The sequence below is a fragment of the Bombus impatiens genome, unplaced genomic scaffold (assembly GCF_000188095.3).
Source record: "Bombus impatiens unplaced genomic scaffold, BIMP_2.2 scf_0114, whole genome shotgun sequence".
In the NCBI taxonomy this organism is placed as follows: Eukaryota; Metazoa; Arthropoda; class Insecta; order Hymenoptera; family Apidae; genus Bombus; species Bombus impatiens.
Genome location: NT_176533.1, coordinates 1952851 through 1968786, shown reverse-complemented (window position 1 = coordinate 1968786; position 15936 = coordinate 1952851). Strand labels below are relative to the sequence as shown.

The 15936-nt window shown below is 36.2% G+C and overlaps 1 protein-coding gene and 1 long non-coding RNA gene across 8 annotated transcripts in view; one reads left to right on the top strand and one right to left on the bottom strand.

Moving 5' to 3' along the window:
• The window catches only part of LOC100745846 (ABC transporter G family member 22), a 291784-nt gene that overhangs the window by 131294 nt on the left and 144554 nt on the right, over positions 1-15936 (top strand). For 2 of the 7 annotated variants that reach the window (XM_012381000.3, XM_003486478.4), the window contains exon 1: positions 3884-4063. The exons of 2 other annotated variants lie outside the window; for them this stretch is intronic. The gene's annotated coding sequence lies outside the window, so the exon portion shown is untranslated. Of the gene's footprint in view, positions 1-3879; positions 4064-4974; positions 5061-15936 lie in introns of those variants that run through there. 3 more of the 7 variants (XM_024364947.2, XM_012380999.3, XM_024364949.2) reach the window with 3 other exon arrangements.
• LOC112212153 overlaps positions 5468-15936 on the bottom strand; it is a 19193-nt gene continuing 8724 nt past the window's right edge. The window contains exons 2-3 of the long non-coding RNA XR_002945948.2: positions 6416-6499; positions 5468-6282 (exon numbers count right to left, since the gene is read on the bottom strand). This is a non-coding gene — a long non-coding RNA (uncharacterized LOC112212153). The remainder of the gene's footprint in view (positions 6283-6415; positions 6500-15936) is intronic.

Here is a 15936-nt window from a genome sequence, read left to right as displayed (position 1 = left end):
TCGCTCCAGATCCAAATTTCTGGCGGGGCGAGGTCGTTGCACCCGCGGTCGAAGAGCGACGAGAGCGAATTCGAGAGATCGAGGGGGGTTCCTCCCGGCGTCCGTCCGGCGCGAGGTTGCGGAGAAGGGTGACGGGTGGTAGGCAGAGAGGTTGATGCCCGGGTTTACTTCCTAGTCTGCCGGTTGCCTGTATCGACCGGATAGCGTCCCGACGTCTATAGCGTTGGCCGACTCGGCTCTCTGCCCTGTGCTCTAGCGCTGGCGAGCTCTCTTTCTTCCTCTCCTGCGTCCTGTGTGTCTCTCTGATTCGTGGAACGAGGGATTCTATCGTCTGCCGCTGGAAAAACGTAGGTCAGTGCTGGACCCACGTCTGGAAATAGTTTCGGGGGTGGATACTTTGAACGATGCTGACACAGGTGACTGGCTCGGACGCGCTGCTGAGTGATGGGATTTTTGAGTCGATTTCGAAGATTAATGGGATAATGTAGCAGAGATGGAAATATAGCGATATTTATACGTCATTGGGACATTGTTTCGTTTAGAAGATGGAATTTACTTACAGCAGAATGGACTTAAACAGACGTATGGAAGTCTTGATCAATGTACAGAAGTCTTGATCGGTAACATTCTTGTAATTATTTAATTGGCAGGTTGTCCGTGTTTGATTATCGAACAACTAATAGTTGATGGGAAATTTTTGCAAAGTTTTAGTTAGTAAGTTAATGGTGTTTCTTCTGCCGCGCGTGATATTTTGCACGGTGCAAAGCCGGATGTTAGTGTGTTGAGATTTAGGGGCTATTCTGCGTTCTAATGATACGGTATTTGAATCTCTGGCGGTTTGGCTTGGTTAGTCTATGTTAAACGCCAGCTATTTTCGGATGCATTTCCAGACTTGCGTAATTAAAGGCGTACGTTTAGTTCCTTTTATGAGATGGAACAATTTACTTCGTCATTGTATCCTCTTATTTCCGAAACCTTCTTCCGAGAAGAAAGATTATTTTCCAACAAATCTATCCAAAAGCTTTCCTTCCAAAACATTTGTCATCCATAGCGACTCAATAGAATCATTTCCACTTACAAGCAATCGTCTTATTCTTCTCGTCGTTCGCGACGTTGATCATCGATCCCAAGAATCAACTCGTCTATGAAGATTGACGTTCACCGAGTGTAACTTTCCAGGAATCGAGGCACGTTAAGAGGCAGAAATACCGACATATTGAAACGGGTTAAATGATAATCAGAGACCGTGGGAGTGGTAGTTCCTTAGGGTGCGCCGGTTGTTGCTCGTCAAGGAGCATAGGCATCGAAGACCACTGAGCGTGGTCGTAGCATCGTTTCGGCCAGCTTTTTGCTTCGGCTAACCACATTGTTGTGATCATCCGGTGAACCTGTTTTCGGTAAATTACCGTATTTGCCGGTAGTGTTGCACGGTTGCAACCGTGTTATTAGAGTCGAAACCTGGGGACCTTTTTGGACCTTTGCTTGTCAGGGGAATTGGTAGACATTCTGCTGAGATCTGGTGCAATTGTGCCACGAATAGTCTTCGTAAATTGAAGCTCACAGCTTGGAACTCAGAGCTGTACTCTTCTGAAGAACGTGGTACATTGTAGTATTGTGGGTGAACTATTTGGGTTAATTCCGAAGTCGAAGTGGAAAATCGTGTTCTGAATTCGCGTTGTAAGTTGCAGAAATACTTTTTATTTGGTTATTTAACTACAAAAAATGGTGTAATATTTAGAAGCACTGTCGTAGAGTACTCTTAACTGAATTAATCTAGAAGTTTAAATAAAAATACGATGTGTTCTCTTATAGCCAACATAGTCAATTTCTTCACTGAGATACAAATGGGACTGTAGTAAATATTACAATTTTTATCTCACACTTTTTACAATAGATATATGTAGGGATAGATATTCCTCGTTGTGTTATTGATTGAGTTATAAAAGGGATGCAATATGTAGAACTACTGTTATACAATATTCTCAATTAAATTAAAACTGAAGCCTAAATCTACCTAGTAGATCTTATAAATAAAAGTACCAATTCTTTCTTGTACTTTTTATATACCAAATGCACGTGCATTTATTCTATTATATTGCTACTGAGACACAAAAGGAGTGTGATATATGTTACTGTTATACAGTACTCTCAACTAGGTTAACGCTGAAACTAGCGAACGAGTGGAAAAGAGTGTTCCATGACGTTTTCGTAAAATTGTAGCTCCGAACTTGGCTTTTGTGGAACAAACATAGTACTACGTGTTTACGTTCCGCGATTAATTGAGAGAGAAAAAATGTGTGCGATACTCGTCGCATTGTTGTGTATCTTATTTAGGTTAATTACCAAGATGCAAATGAAATCGTGATAATATTACACTCTTTAAGATCTGTGCTGAGTTGGTGAAGTGTGTTTGCATGAAATACTTCATGACATTGCGTGGTTAAATATCTCCTGTAATGTAACGTTCTTTTTAGTCGTAAATCTGATTAGAAAAAGATAAGACAAGATTCTCTATGATGTTGAAGGATACCGTAAATAGGTCGATATCAATGAATAATGTATGTGACCTATCGCTACGATTACTATAATATTGATGCTTAATATTTACATTAATGATCGATCTAATCGTAAAAACTTGTAATATATCTTGTATCATACACCTGCGAATAATATATAAAAAACGATTTAACTTGACGAATCATCTGGATTAATAATATTCTGTATAGTTCTAAATTTACTCATTCACTCATCTTCTGCTTCTTACAATTAATATCTTTTTACATCCGTACAAAAAGGTTGTAACGCTCATATTTGCGGCGACTTAAAACATTCTTATTGAAAAACGAGCGAATAAACCTATCCTGGACCACATTATTTTTCAGAAGTTTAACCTGTTAGCGAGAAAGAATTAATTCGTCGTGTAAATTAGTTGTATTTTGATTGTCATAATAATAATTTATCTAACTATAAATTTAATATGATTATATCTCGATTTACATCTTGTACTTACATCATCGTTTTCATTAACGTTCTATCATCAGTTTTAGTTAACATATTTATGGACGATCTTATTAAAAAGAACAAAATTATTCTATTTTTTTCATCGTACATATTTAAAACACAATTTCTAAATATTATATCTTGAAATATTTAGAGGAACTTAATATACACATTATGCAGTTATTGTACTTTAGAATCTTCGAGGATCGTCAAATAAAAATGATCTATACACGCATTTATTAAGATCTCTTAAGAGGTTATATTAGTAAATATTACTAGCAAATACGAACATGATGCAACAGATATAATCTGAATATACATACATACATAATAAATGCCTGTGAATAAAAAATTACTGCTTCAAAAATACCAACGTTTTGGCATTTCTATCGTAACAATTAACTCGTGTCAGCCAGCTAACAGGTTAATGCGACTTGATACAGCCATGCTTTCACACAACACAACATCTTCATATTTCCAATACGTAATTCGATTGTGTCGAATAATTCCTTTCGATCGGTCGCTACTATTCTTCGAGTATAAACGAACGTTCTCTTATGTAAACTTCGAGAATCGATTGTGCGATATCTAGCGATAACGCGAGAGCACGAGATAGTCTCGTCTCGTACCACGACAAGAACTAACGAGGATTTTCTTGGGGTTACGCCTGAAATTCGCGGTTCGTTAGAGGTTAAGTTGCGAATTTGCGAAACTACAAAGTGTCTCGATGTTTCTCGCGTTTGAAAGCGACGGGGCCGCGCGGTGCAACGAACAATTACGTAACATGGCAGCGGCGAGCGAGCAGAGTTGGCAACCCTGTTCTCCTTTGAGACGCGCGCACCTCCTGTATTTACATATATTTACATGCTAATATATAGGGTGCATCGGTTAGTGTTACCTCCTCGAGCGATTCGTTTCTTAGCCGCATTTACAGATCGAAAACCGATTCAGAAAAATGTGAGGAGAACCGGGTTCGCGCCGCATGAATGAATCGTGATAGAGTGAGTTTTATCGGGTTTACTGGTGTTTGGTGCTTGCATCGCGTTGACTCTGTATAGAGCAGGTAAGGCGAAAATTTGAAATTCGTTTTCCTTCTTTTTAGTGTAGATTAGACTTCTATGTCAATTTATATTTTCGTCGATACGATTGAAGAAATAGAAATTAGATGGCGATTCGTTATTCCTGCTAAAGATTATAACGATTATTCTATCATATGTACATATATGCATTCTGTGGACTTTCAACACTCATATTTCGAATGAATATACGAGGATTCACAGTCTAGTTATATGCATTTAAACTGTAATTAATTCAATTTGAAGTTTATATATTAATAAATACTTTGAATCTATTATTTAGACTCTCTTGTATAATTGAAATAGTATTAGTGAAATTTTACACGTCGCTATTGTAAATTATTTGTACTAATAGATTTTCTTTAATTGGCGGAAATATAATAATGAAATAAGTGAATTCTATGTTATGTAAGGTTATAAAATTATACGTAATAAAAATGTCTATAACCTATAACTTCTTACTTGTCGATTCACTAATATTATCATATATATAGTTAATAAATTACAGTCCAAAAGAGTTATAATGAATTTTAGATTATCTTTTAAATTAAAGAATACTAACTTATATAGTATCCGTTGTATTAAATAATACTATATGTATACCAATGGTACATCGAAAGTACATAATTAGATTATATTATTATAGATAAAGATATTTTTTGATATTGAAACATATTAACTTTGCAAGAAATATAATCGTTAAGAATTAAAATTATACAAAGCAGAAGGTTATTTTAAATAACGAATTTATTAAAAATATTAAAATTAATATTTACAAAATATACGAGTGATGTGAATAAATGGTAGATATTTGTGGGGATAATTTTCGAACAGAAGTCAGGTATAGATTTCGTATGAAGAACATTCATAATAACATCAGGTTATGCGAGAAAGGTAAATAAGGGTGGGGAAGTGCCGAATTCTCGCAGTCTTGAATTGGGCGGCGTTCTGTTTACTTCGATCGCAGCTCCGGTGTATTACGTGGTAATTTCTATTTTGTAATATATCTTTGTTATATCTTTATGCTGATTATAAAATATGTCTGTTAATTATACAAATACGGTGAGTACAAAAACTATTTACGAAACATTGTATTTATTTATTTATTACGACATTTACACTATGTATATGCTAGTTAATTAAATACAAGTATATTAAATTTTGTATTATTAATGTTCATATAAATACAAAAATTTGATAGAAATTTCCATTCTACGTTACGACACAATTCTCAATTTTAAACGGTATTCGACGCCTGGTTTTTTTTTTTAACGACGCTTAATATTATTCGTATGTAGTTCCGAATAAAAGTAGGCTAAACTAATAATACTTTTATTTGGGAGACCCAGAACTAAAACGATTCTTGTTAAATTCATCGTGTTTTTTAAATGATTCGAATATTTTAAACGAATACGTACTTCTAATAATAAAAGTTACATTCGTCACCTGATGTGGGTAATCGATAGCATAAAAAAATGATCTATATCTTGACGTATTATCTAATGGAAATTAATCAGTTTTATAAAAAATTCTCTTATAAGGTCTATGATTTCACGATTAGATTAATTCCAGCTTTCCTAAGATATAATTATAAATACACGGACATACGCTTTTCTAAGATACAATCATGTAGTCTAATGAATATTCTACATCAAAGAATTGAAATACATTGAACATCGAATTACGAATGTTATAATATTCTTTTGATCCCCTGGTAAAAGGCTAAACACGAACAAAGGTTGTTTTTCTCACAAGTCCTATACGTTATGCAAGAGATACTATGCTAGATTTTTAATCAAGAATGGAAACATAAAAGATATGCAAATCTACAATATATCTTTTAAAACAAAATCTTCGCATCTTTTCGACGATATCGAGGATTGTTTGACGCGGTCCGAAATAAAAACTGCCTTATCGTTAATTTTCAAGCGTCGCTCGTTATTCAGTTGCGCAATCGGTGTATCGTATAATTGAATCAAGCTTAATATAGCCGTAATGAGAATGCATATGCGTTGCAGACAGTATCGCTAACTGATATCGTGTTTCAATTTACATGCGCTCGATAATATTACCCGACGCGATATCGACGCTGTATTTTAATTACCTGCCGGCGTCAGTCCGTAGAACTCTCGTCAATTTTTTATTCTTCGTTCTTTCTTTTCCTTCGTAGTTCTCGTTCCTTGCTTCCTTTCTTCGTTTTTCCATCCTAAAGTGCACATGTCAAATAAATATTTTTATCTACCCTGTGACAACTGGTATAACCGTTATTTAATACGAAATCGTTCGAATTAATAATCCCGAGATAAAAGATCAACGACGAGATACGTCACATTTCTTACCTATAATGGCATACTAGTTTCCCAATCGATGTTGAATGTTTCCTATGTCGCGTGTACGTGGAAATGTTGGTAAAGTTTAATATTCTGAAAGAAAAAGGATAGAACTTTTAGTAGATATCAGGTTCGAAGTGTCTTTTGCGATTCTCTTTCTTATAGTTTAATGATTGATATCTGACTTAAAAAAGTAGATTTATTGTGTCGTGTAGATTCTTCTATAAAGAGCTGATAAGAGAATTGTAAGAATACTGTTAGTTTTATTTGAAGATTTCTTTTTTCCAAGATTCTTTTCTATTAGTGAATTAAAATAAAATAAAATATCCCTGTATTATTTAAGAAACATTCCTTTTTTTAAAGTCTGAGTGTTTATATATATATAATTTTTTTTTAAAGGGAGGATTTATTGATTTTACAAATTCGGCTATTAAAAGGTGATTAATTATACAGTTCTAATATAATATAATAATATAATATAATATATAAAATAATTTTACCGTGCTTTTTATTATACAATTATAGGAAAGGTAGAACTAAAGTTATAAACTCCTCGACATAGTATTCACTAACATAATAAATTTCCTACTGTTCTGAACAAACTGGGAAAGTATAAGAATACATTAGGAGACATTTAGCGACAGAAATTTTTCGTACCCTAAACACGATGTAGAAAAGCTAAACGAAACATCATCCATTGATGTTTTCTTCTATCTGGGTGCATGTAAAATCCCGAAACTCATTGACGACATTCTAAGACCTCTCAATCTCATTTTTCTTGTAAGTATTGGTGGGCTGTGAATTATTTATGGAATATTTCAATGTACAAAAAAAGTACAATAATATGCAGAGTGCACATACTGCACACACGTAAAAGAAAACATTTCAATTCTCTAAAGAACTCATGTTCTACTTCTTCAATTGTATGCGTAAGAATATAAATTTGCATAATCATTCCCAATTCAATTATAACCATAAGACCCTTGGCGGTCCATATTATTTAAAATAACAATTGTGACGATACTTATACCACCCGCAATACTCTACTACCCCTGAAAATCAATTGGGAATGAAATATCCAGGAGCTGAAAACAGCCAGACAACTTTTTAGGTAACCTAATTCTCCGCAGTAAATATAAACGCAATTAAAGTCGAAAACGAGAATCACGCTAAATACACGATCATTGGAATCGCCGGAGAACGTTGTAGACGATAATGGCGGTTTGGCAAGTGGATATGGGAACAACGCGGCAGCGTCTCGTAAACTTTTATTGCGCAAAGAACTTAAAGGATGCAAACCAGCCGACAAATGAAAGACACGCCCACCGTAACAATTTCACTTTTGCGTGTTTTACGGGCGAGCATTTCGAGCCATTAGCGTGTAAACTGGTTCCACTCGCGCCCTTAAACAGTCGACGAAACAATCCCCCGTGAAAAGTTGTCGTAAACTGACCCATTTAGGGTTTCGACGATTTTCCGCTCGTTGATTATATCGAGCGTGCTCGTTTGTTCGCGTGGATGGGAAGAACGTTGACGAACGAGGATTGTTTTCGAGGCTCGTGTAATGAAATTCGAGTGGATTCTTGCAAAGGACTTTCTTTTAGTTGCATTGTCGTCCTTTGCTGTTCGAAACGAAGGGAACTTTTCAATTGGAGTTTCGAGGATCGTTGTTGAGTCGTGTAATTAGATTAGAATAAGAGCTTCTTCGGGGCAGTTTCTTTTAAATTTGATCGTGTCGTTTCAGGTTTAGAATTTAAATTCGAAGCTGGAATTACAGCTTGGAATTGGAGATCAGTTGACTCGAAAATTACAAAGTTAAATTTTTAACGCTGCACATTAGACGCAACGTAGATCAATTCTCGATTCTCTTCATCCAATTACTTCCACGCGTTTCTTCGATATCGAAAAACACCGACAGAGTGCAGCGATTTCCTAAACAAAGAAGCAGAGTACAAATGGCTGGTGCAATTGTAAAGTTCCGTTTCAGTGGTACAGCATCTTTCAATCGATCTGTAAATTTCGTAGCACGATCATTTGCCTAATGGCGAATTCCCATGGACGGAACTGCGGCGTGTTCGGCTGCAATTCGCCCGCAATGCTTTTCGTTACAGCTGTTGGGAAACCGACAGCAGTGTTTTCGATAGATAGCGAAACATATTCGCGGATCGAATCCATTAATCCTTTCTCTCTGCCGAATGCTTTCGTTAATAACGGGCTCGAGGCTTTTGACCGGGTTTGTAAAGATTCGTAATCGGCAATGGGCTTGAATTTACGAGAATAATATAACGTACGGTACTTAATCGTGCGTTTCAAAATATCTGTTAGCCGATTGGGGCGGGCGGATGTTGAAATTCAGTTAACTGGAAAGTTTCTTCGAACCGATCTTGTTCAATCTCTTAATTTTGTTCTTACGAATACTTAGATTATTGGCTAATTTGTTGGAGATACATCTGGAATGCTGGAATGAAATAAGAATTATGATCTATAGGATTATCAGCTGCTGACGTTATGCGAATCATTTATATCTTTCGTTGATATTGCTTCATCGAGTTTCACTTGAAAACTCCTGTTAATAAACTAAATCAATACCATGTTTCTTTATAGAGTTACATACCATAAGGATACCGAGCCAACTACCATTTGTTTCAACATGAGTTTCACTATCTTCAAACTTATTACTTTCCATCTTTGAAGGAGCATCGTATCTCTGATAAATAGAAACAGACCCGTTGCTTTTAGTTTCTACCCGCCGGGCATCATCTTCGATCTCCATCTAAAAATCCTAGAATATTCTCCAATGAACAAACCGGTACGCGTTGCTACATGGTCTTATCTGCATATGTGGCACTTTACGCGTCGACACGAATAAGAAAGCAGAACCAAATGAAACATTGCATAATGAATTTTCCGATAGACAAAATATTTAAGAAATAGCCTTTCCTCGCAAGAAACGTTCATCCACCTTCGATAATTACATGTTTTATTCATAATATTTTCTACTATCGTATAATATCAACTATTGTCTTTATTCACGTCGACTGTATACCGTTGCCTGAGATAAGATCAGAGACAACAATTAGATCAAAGAGCTTGGTCCGCAGAATATTTCATACATTTTCAATAATTCGCAAGTGTCCAAGTACTTACACACGATACATTTACATAAATTCGAAGAAGCGTCGCAAGGTGGATCAATGAAGGGTGCCGGGGTTGAGGACATCTGGCAGGGTTGAGAGCTGCTGGCGGGCCAGGGTGGCAGCAGAGAGCGAAAGAAGAAGGTTAGCTAGGTTGGCGGGGGCCGGATGGAGGGAGGAGAGGGCTGGCCGACGAGGGATGGCGGAAGGTTCAGGTGGAGGGGTCGATGGTGGCGGAGAAAGGTCGGTGAACCCGGGGTCGATATCCGCACGGCGACCGACCAACCTAACATCCACCCCAGACTCCCTGCCTCCGCCAGCTGATCTACCTGATCTCTCCGATTAAATTGCGCGAAGGTATACGCTTTTTCTTTCCGGCAACCGCGCCACGAGCCGCGTCCTTGCACCCGTCTCTAAATCGAGCCACGTGTTCCGGCCACGAACTTTTGCGACCATCACTTTCGATAAAATTGAAAAGCAAAAAGTAGGAGGAATCGAAAGGAAGAAATTCCCCTTTTTGTCTTTCGTCACCTTTCGCTTTTTTCCTATTCTAGTCGTTTGGCAGTTGCCTTACTTAGTATTTCGTGGAAGTTCCTCGGGTTTTTAACATTCCAGTGAGCGACAGAAGGCAACACTTTTCTTGCCTCTCAGACTTTCTGCTAATCATCTTTCTAGCTTTGCACGGTATTAGAATATTTTTTTCATTTTTCTTGTATTATTCCATTTGGAAGACGGTACTGCGATGGGCACAAATCAGCGCGGTTCCCAAGACTCTTGCGACATTATCGTCGCTGGTTGACAGTAGGAAGAATGGGCAAAATTTAGACGATGCGTTGTCTTTCAGAATATTCAAGGTTTTCTTTGTAGATCTTAGAAACGATTTTTCGTTTGGGAAATGGTGATTGAAAGAGGAAACGATGGATACTTTGGTATTCACTTGTTCTTTGAGAATATTCTAGGATTTTTCGATGGAAGTTGAAGATGAAATTTGGTCGCTAGTTTAGACTTGGTAGAGAGTTTCACGTACTTTGTGAATATTTTAGGATGTTTCAGAGGATCTTGGAGCTGGTATTGGGATGGAAGAATAGTAGTTGAAAGCGAGAAGGATACACGTGACCATTTGACGTTGACACGATAGAACGTTTTCATGGTTTTTGGATGATTTTCGAGAATTTCGCAAAAATTGTTTTATTTGTGTTTATAGAAATTTTTGTATATAAATGAGATACCGTATTGTAGTAGTTACTGCATTACAGAAAGGTTTTTCTATACCTAACATATTTTTATCCTTGTTATTTATATTCATAATACACTTTTGATACTTAATTCTCAACATGAAATTGTAATTTAGGAAACGCTCTCTTGAATGTTATTTTTAATTTTCATTTCGTTAAAATCCAAAAATATTTAGTTTAGTAAAAAGGTTCTTTCAGTACCTATTTTAAAAAAATATGTTTAAACACACATGACGTGTTTTCATGTAGATTAGTAATTTCAAATTTTTCGTCCACCTTTATTCATCACTTTACCCTCTGCCATTTTATAATCGAAGGGTAATTTAAACTTCCCCTCACGACAAAATCACCATTTTCAAATAACCTTTTCAGGTGAACGTTCTACTTTTACGATTTTTCTCGCGTCCATCTCTTTCATTACCTTTCTAAGGCATCTTTTTTTTTATCACTTTCCCTACGTTTTTCGATCACTTTTTCCTTGTTCTTTTTTTTTTTTTTTTCTAAAGCTTTGACATCGCGCGGAAAACAAACCCATTGGAACTTTTTTCCAGATTTTTATCCCAACGAGGGTCCCTTTTTGTAAAATGCTGTTCCTTTGGTAGCGAAGTCAAGCTCACCTGTTTTAAATGTGTACGTAACCACTTAAACCCCCTGAATACTTCGTGCAATCCGAAGTCTAATTTTCTTTGCGAAATCCTGCTGTTTCACGACCGGTATAAAAGAATTCGCTAGCTCTTCTAATTGGAGTGTTGCAAGATAAATGAGCAAGAGCAACGAAACTTGAAAAAAGAACGCCCCGATACGCTCCTGCTGTTACAAAATCATTCTTTTAGTTCGTACCTCGGATCAATTAACCTCTGAAGTGTCAACATGAGTCTCGAATGATTTTCCGCTTCTTTTCGGCTTTTGTACCTTCTTAGTAAGAAACTCATTTTTGGAAAATTTCCATTCGATTATTTACCATGCCGATTAATGTATTAAATTTTTATCATTGTTATTATGTATTGTGTATTATTATCATTTTTAATTCGTTTTAAATCACTGTCTATCACATTGAGTAAATTTGAAAAATATTCATTTGAAATTTATTCTTTTACTACCCTTTTGGTGTAAATTTTGCTTTCAAATATCTTTTAAAATTGTTCCTATGGAAATATTCATTTTGTAATCTTCAATTTTATCTCCGATTTCTTTTCGTGTCGATTCAAATAATTTCCATTTACCATCAATTTTTAATTATAATTAAAGATATTCTAGCAGACAAATACCATTTATATCAAATATCTACGTTTTATTTAATCATAAATTAATCTCTCAATTTTTCCTTCTAATATAATTTTCGATATTTTATCCCATAGCTGAGTCGCTTAAATTTCCAGAAAATCAATACCTTAAAGATGTACTTTGCACGTAGCCTCCTATCATTTCTGATCTTTTTATTTCATTAGAAATTGCTCTCTAATCGTTATTCTCTCTGAAAATAGCTTGCAGTTACTCTACCACGGAAGTGTTTCTTAAATTTCCGCGAATATCCTGTACGTTTTATATCTACAACGAACGGGGTACATTACAGTTTCTGAAGAATTTAAAAGTCGAATTCTCGTTTCTGTTGATTAACCTTCATCGATTTGTGAATAACCCTGGCGTTGTAGTTCCCTGGATTGGATTAGCGTGCCGGGTCCGCCTTAAGCTCCCGTGTTCATATCATGGGATCCTGTCGATCCTTCGTGATTAAACACATACATCTCGAACACATACATCAACCACCCTGGATTATGGTAAATGCACGTATTATAGACGAAAGGCGCCTTGAATCTATCTGTTTCTTGCTAAATCGTTTCTGCTTTCGACGTTATCAACGTTATCTTTACTTTGTTGAGATACAAGATTTCCCGATTTTGGTACTTGCCTTTCATTTGATTTCAATTTATGTGTTTCATTTAAACATGGGGTGTTCGACGCTTGGAAAGTTTATTCTGCAATTCTTTTGTATAAAGAGATAGAATTGTGCGATTTATATAGAATAATATATAAAATAACCGAAGTATAATACTCGTTGTGTCACATTATGGACAGCTGTGTTATCCATTAAATATCATAAATATGATGAACACTTTACTGTAGATCGCCGCTTCTTAGGTTTTTCCCATACGCGACCCCATTTTCCTCGGAAGAATTTTACGCAACCTTAGTCGTATACATAAAATAAATACTCAAATAAAACATGAATGGATAACAATAAATCAAACAATTTTAATTTTAAACAGCTGTTTGTTATATTTATAACTGTCTGTCGTTTATTACCACTTACAAGGACAAAACTAAATTTACATATTAATGAGGTAAATGTGCTTGTTTATTTTTGCACGAAGAATTTAATTCTGGCTGGATATCTGATGCAATGGAGCATCTTTATTTTAGTATAGATACGCAGCAGAAGATGTCAGAAGTGTGTTTAAGACAATTTTAGAAGTGATTAGGTATTCTGTTCCAATTTCAAGCAAAAATTCATTTAAGTGACTTTTTGCAAAGCTGGATTTTTATATCTACGTCGATTAATAACTTGGCGAAATCTTCTTGATTCTTTATTGACAGATGATTGGCATTTTAATTTCAACGGTGTGTGGCAGTTACAAAAATTTACACTATTAACATAATTTGAAAATCTCTAGATATTTCATATACTTTTGCATAATACACTCATTCCGAATATTTATACGCTTTTAAATTTCCCATAAAAGCGTAAAAATCCGCAGTATATGTGTCAGAAATTGCAATTATTTTATCCTAATTTAAAGAAAAAAAGAATAAAAGAAGAAGACACTATAAAACTAAACAAAGACTAGAGTCGACCAAAGCCTCAACACACTTTGATTAAAATGATAGTTCTTCGACACTGAAGAGAGTCGAAGGGTCAACAGTTGGACCTGTCGGTCCCGTAGCCGCATTACGTCTCATTATCGGTAATTGTAAGAATAAATCTTTGCCGACGATCTTCCGTCGGTGTCCGGTCAGTCTGGCCCCGGGGTGCGCATAATTTCCTCCATGGAGCGCATTTAAACGCTTCCTCCCCTGCTGTCTCAGCTTCCAATTCAGTCCGGAACGTCGCTAAAAATACCGATACACCGAGTGAGGAACCCTCCCGCTAAACTCGCGACCATTTTAATTTCAAAGGGTACACCGATCCATCTCCATTTATCGAACCTGATTCTCTTCTCAATCGATCGATACTGTGTAAGCAAGCTGTAACAAGCTGGTTGCGTTTAATCGAATTAATTGGTAAATGAGAGTTTGAGATTAAGTTTAAGTGGAATTTAAGTTGCAGATGTAATCTTGAAATAGTTATAGTTTTAAATATACATAGCGTTCATAGTGTTGGAAATAAGTGGTGGATTGATAGGTTCGATATTATGTTTCAGATTCAATTTACATTTAATGAAATAGATCTCGTGGTTATGTTTTAGTGCTTTAGAATGTAAATATGTATTAGCTTTTGTTGTGAGTATTTATTGAGAATAGGGTTGCTTCAATATGTTTAATGTGCGGAATTTGAGATTATTTGACGAGAGTGACTTTTAACATATTAGGTTCGAGTGAATTGACGTTGACAATTTTTAAATACTCTGATCTTCCAGATAATTCCTATCTAAAGAAAACACTTCTGGAATGTGGCACATTAGTTACTCTAAATCCGATTCTAATATTATAGTATCGTACGTACTTAGTATATCGTACTCGAGAATTTTCCAAAAAGTATCTTACAGACCTGTTAAATAATTAAATAGAAATAACAGTAATCAGTAAATAAATATTTCAGAATTGTTTTTACAATCGTTGCAAGGCTATCTAGAACATCGCGAAGATGTGAAATAAGTAGAAAAAAACCAATTATACTATGGACGGTTATCTTTCGAAATTTCAGTCGTCGCGTATGTACATCATACATGTACTACACTATGTTCATGTATTATGTTTTGCATTGAATACTTCCATAAAATCTTTCTCGACGTAGCGGCCCGATACGAACAATCAAGCATTTCAAACCTCCTGAACTCACACTATCGTCTCGACGATTACAATGCTCCCGTTGTGCCGGTTATTCTAACCAGCTGATCTACGCAAACACTGACCAATTCCGTTATTAGTCTCTGATAGGGCAAGACACATTGCCCGCGTGGCTGCTTATCACTCGTGAACGTATTATGCCAGTACATGTCCACGAAGTTATGGCGCAAGAAGTGTATACGCGTGTATGTATGTGTGTACGCGTAGTAAGAGTCATATGCAGTAATATAGTATAGAACACAGATACGTAAAGACACGTAGAACGGGGTCTCTGAACCCCGCAGATACAATCTCTCTCTGCGCACGCTATCTATCTATCTGCTTGGCTGGCGAGAGAGCCGGCCTCACATACCTCCCGTCCTACGTAACGTAAAAATGCGTCCCGACACGCGTACAGAAAATATACACGGAGTGGCCTCTATTCACCGGCTCCTAGATACGCTGATACGCGGCTGCTGGCTCGTGCCTACCGGTATCTCGATCTTTTTCCTTCTATTCGGCCTCTCGGTCTCTTTCATTCGCACAGGGCAGATGCGAAGAATCACAAGTATATGTATATGTGCAGCGGAGGGTTTGGTCCATGATATTGATCATGCGGAGAATCGAAATTTATTTGTCAGTGTTTGAAGAGGTTTGTGAGTTGGGTTAGGTTTGCTTATTAGTTATTGGTGGATTGAGGATGGGTTTATAGAAGTTTGTATCTTCGTTCAGAAAAGTTTTGTTCGTAGGAGTTTGAAGAAGTATGTGAGTCGGGTTAGGTTTGATTGCTTTACGATGATAGTGACCACGTAGAGAATCAACATTTATTTGTGAATGTATGAAGAGGTTTGTGAGTTGGGTTAGGTTTGCTTATTAGTTATTGATCGATTGAGGATGGGTTTATAGAAGTTTGTATCTTCGTTCAGTAAAGTTTTGTTCGTAGGAGTTTGAAGTATGTGAGTCGGGTTAGGTTTGATTGGTTTACGATGATAGTGACCATGTAGAGAATCAACATTTATTTGTGAATGTTTGAAGAGGTTTGTGAGTTGGGTTAGGTTTGCTTATTAGTTATTGGTGGATTGAGGATGGGTTTATAGAAGTTTGTATCTTCGTTCAG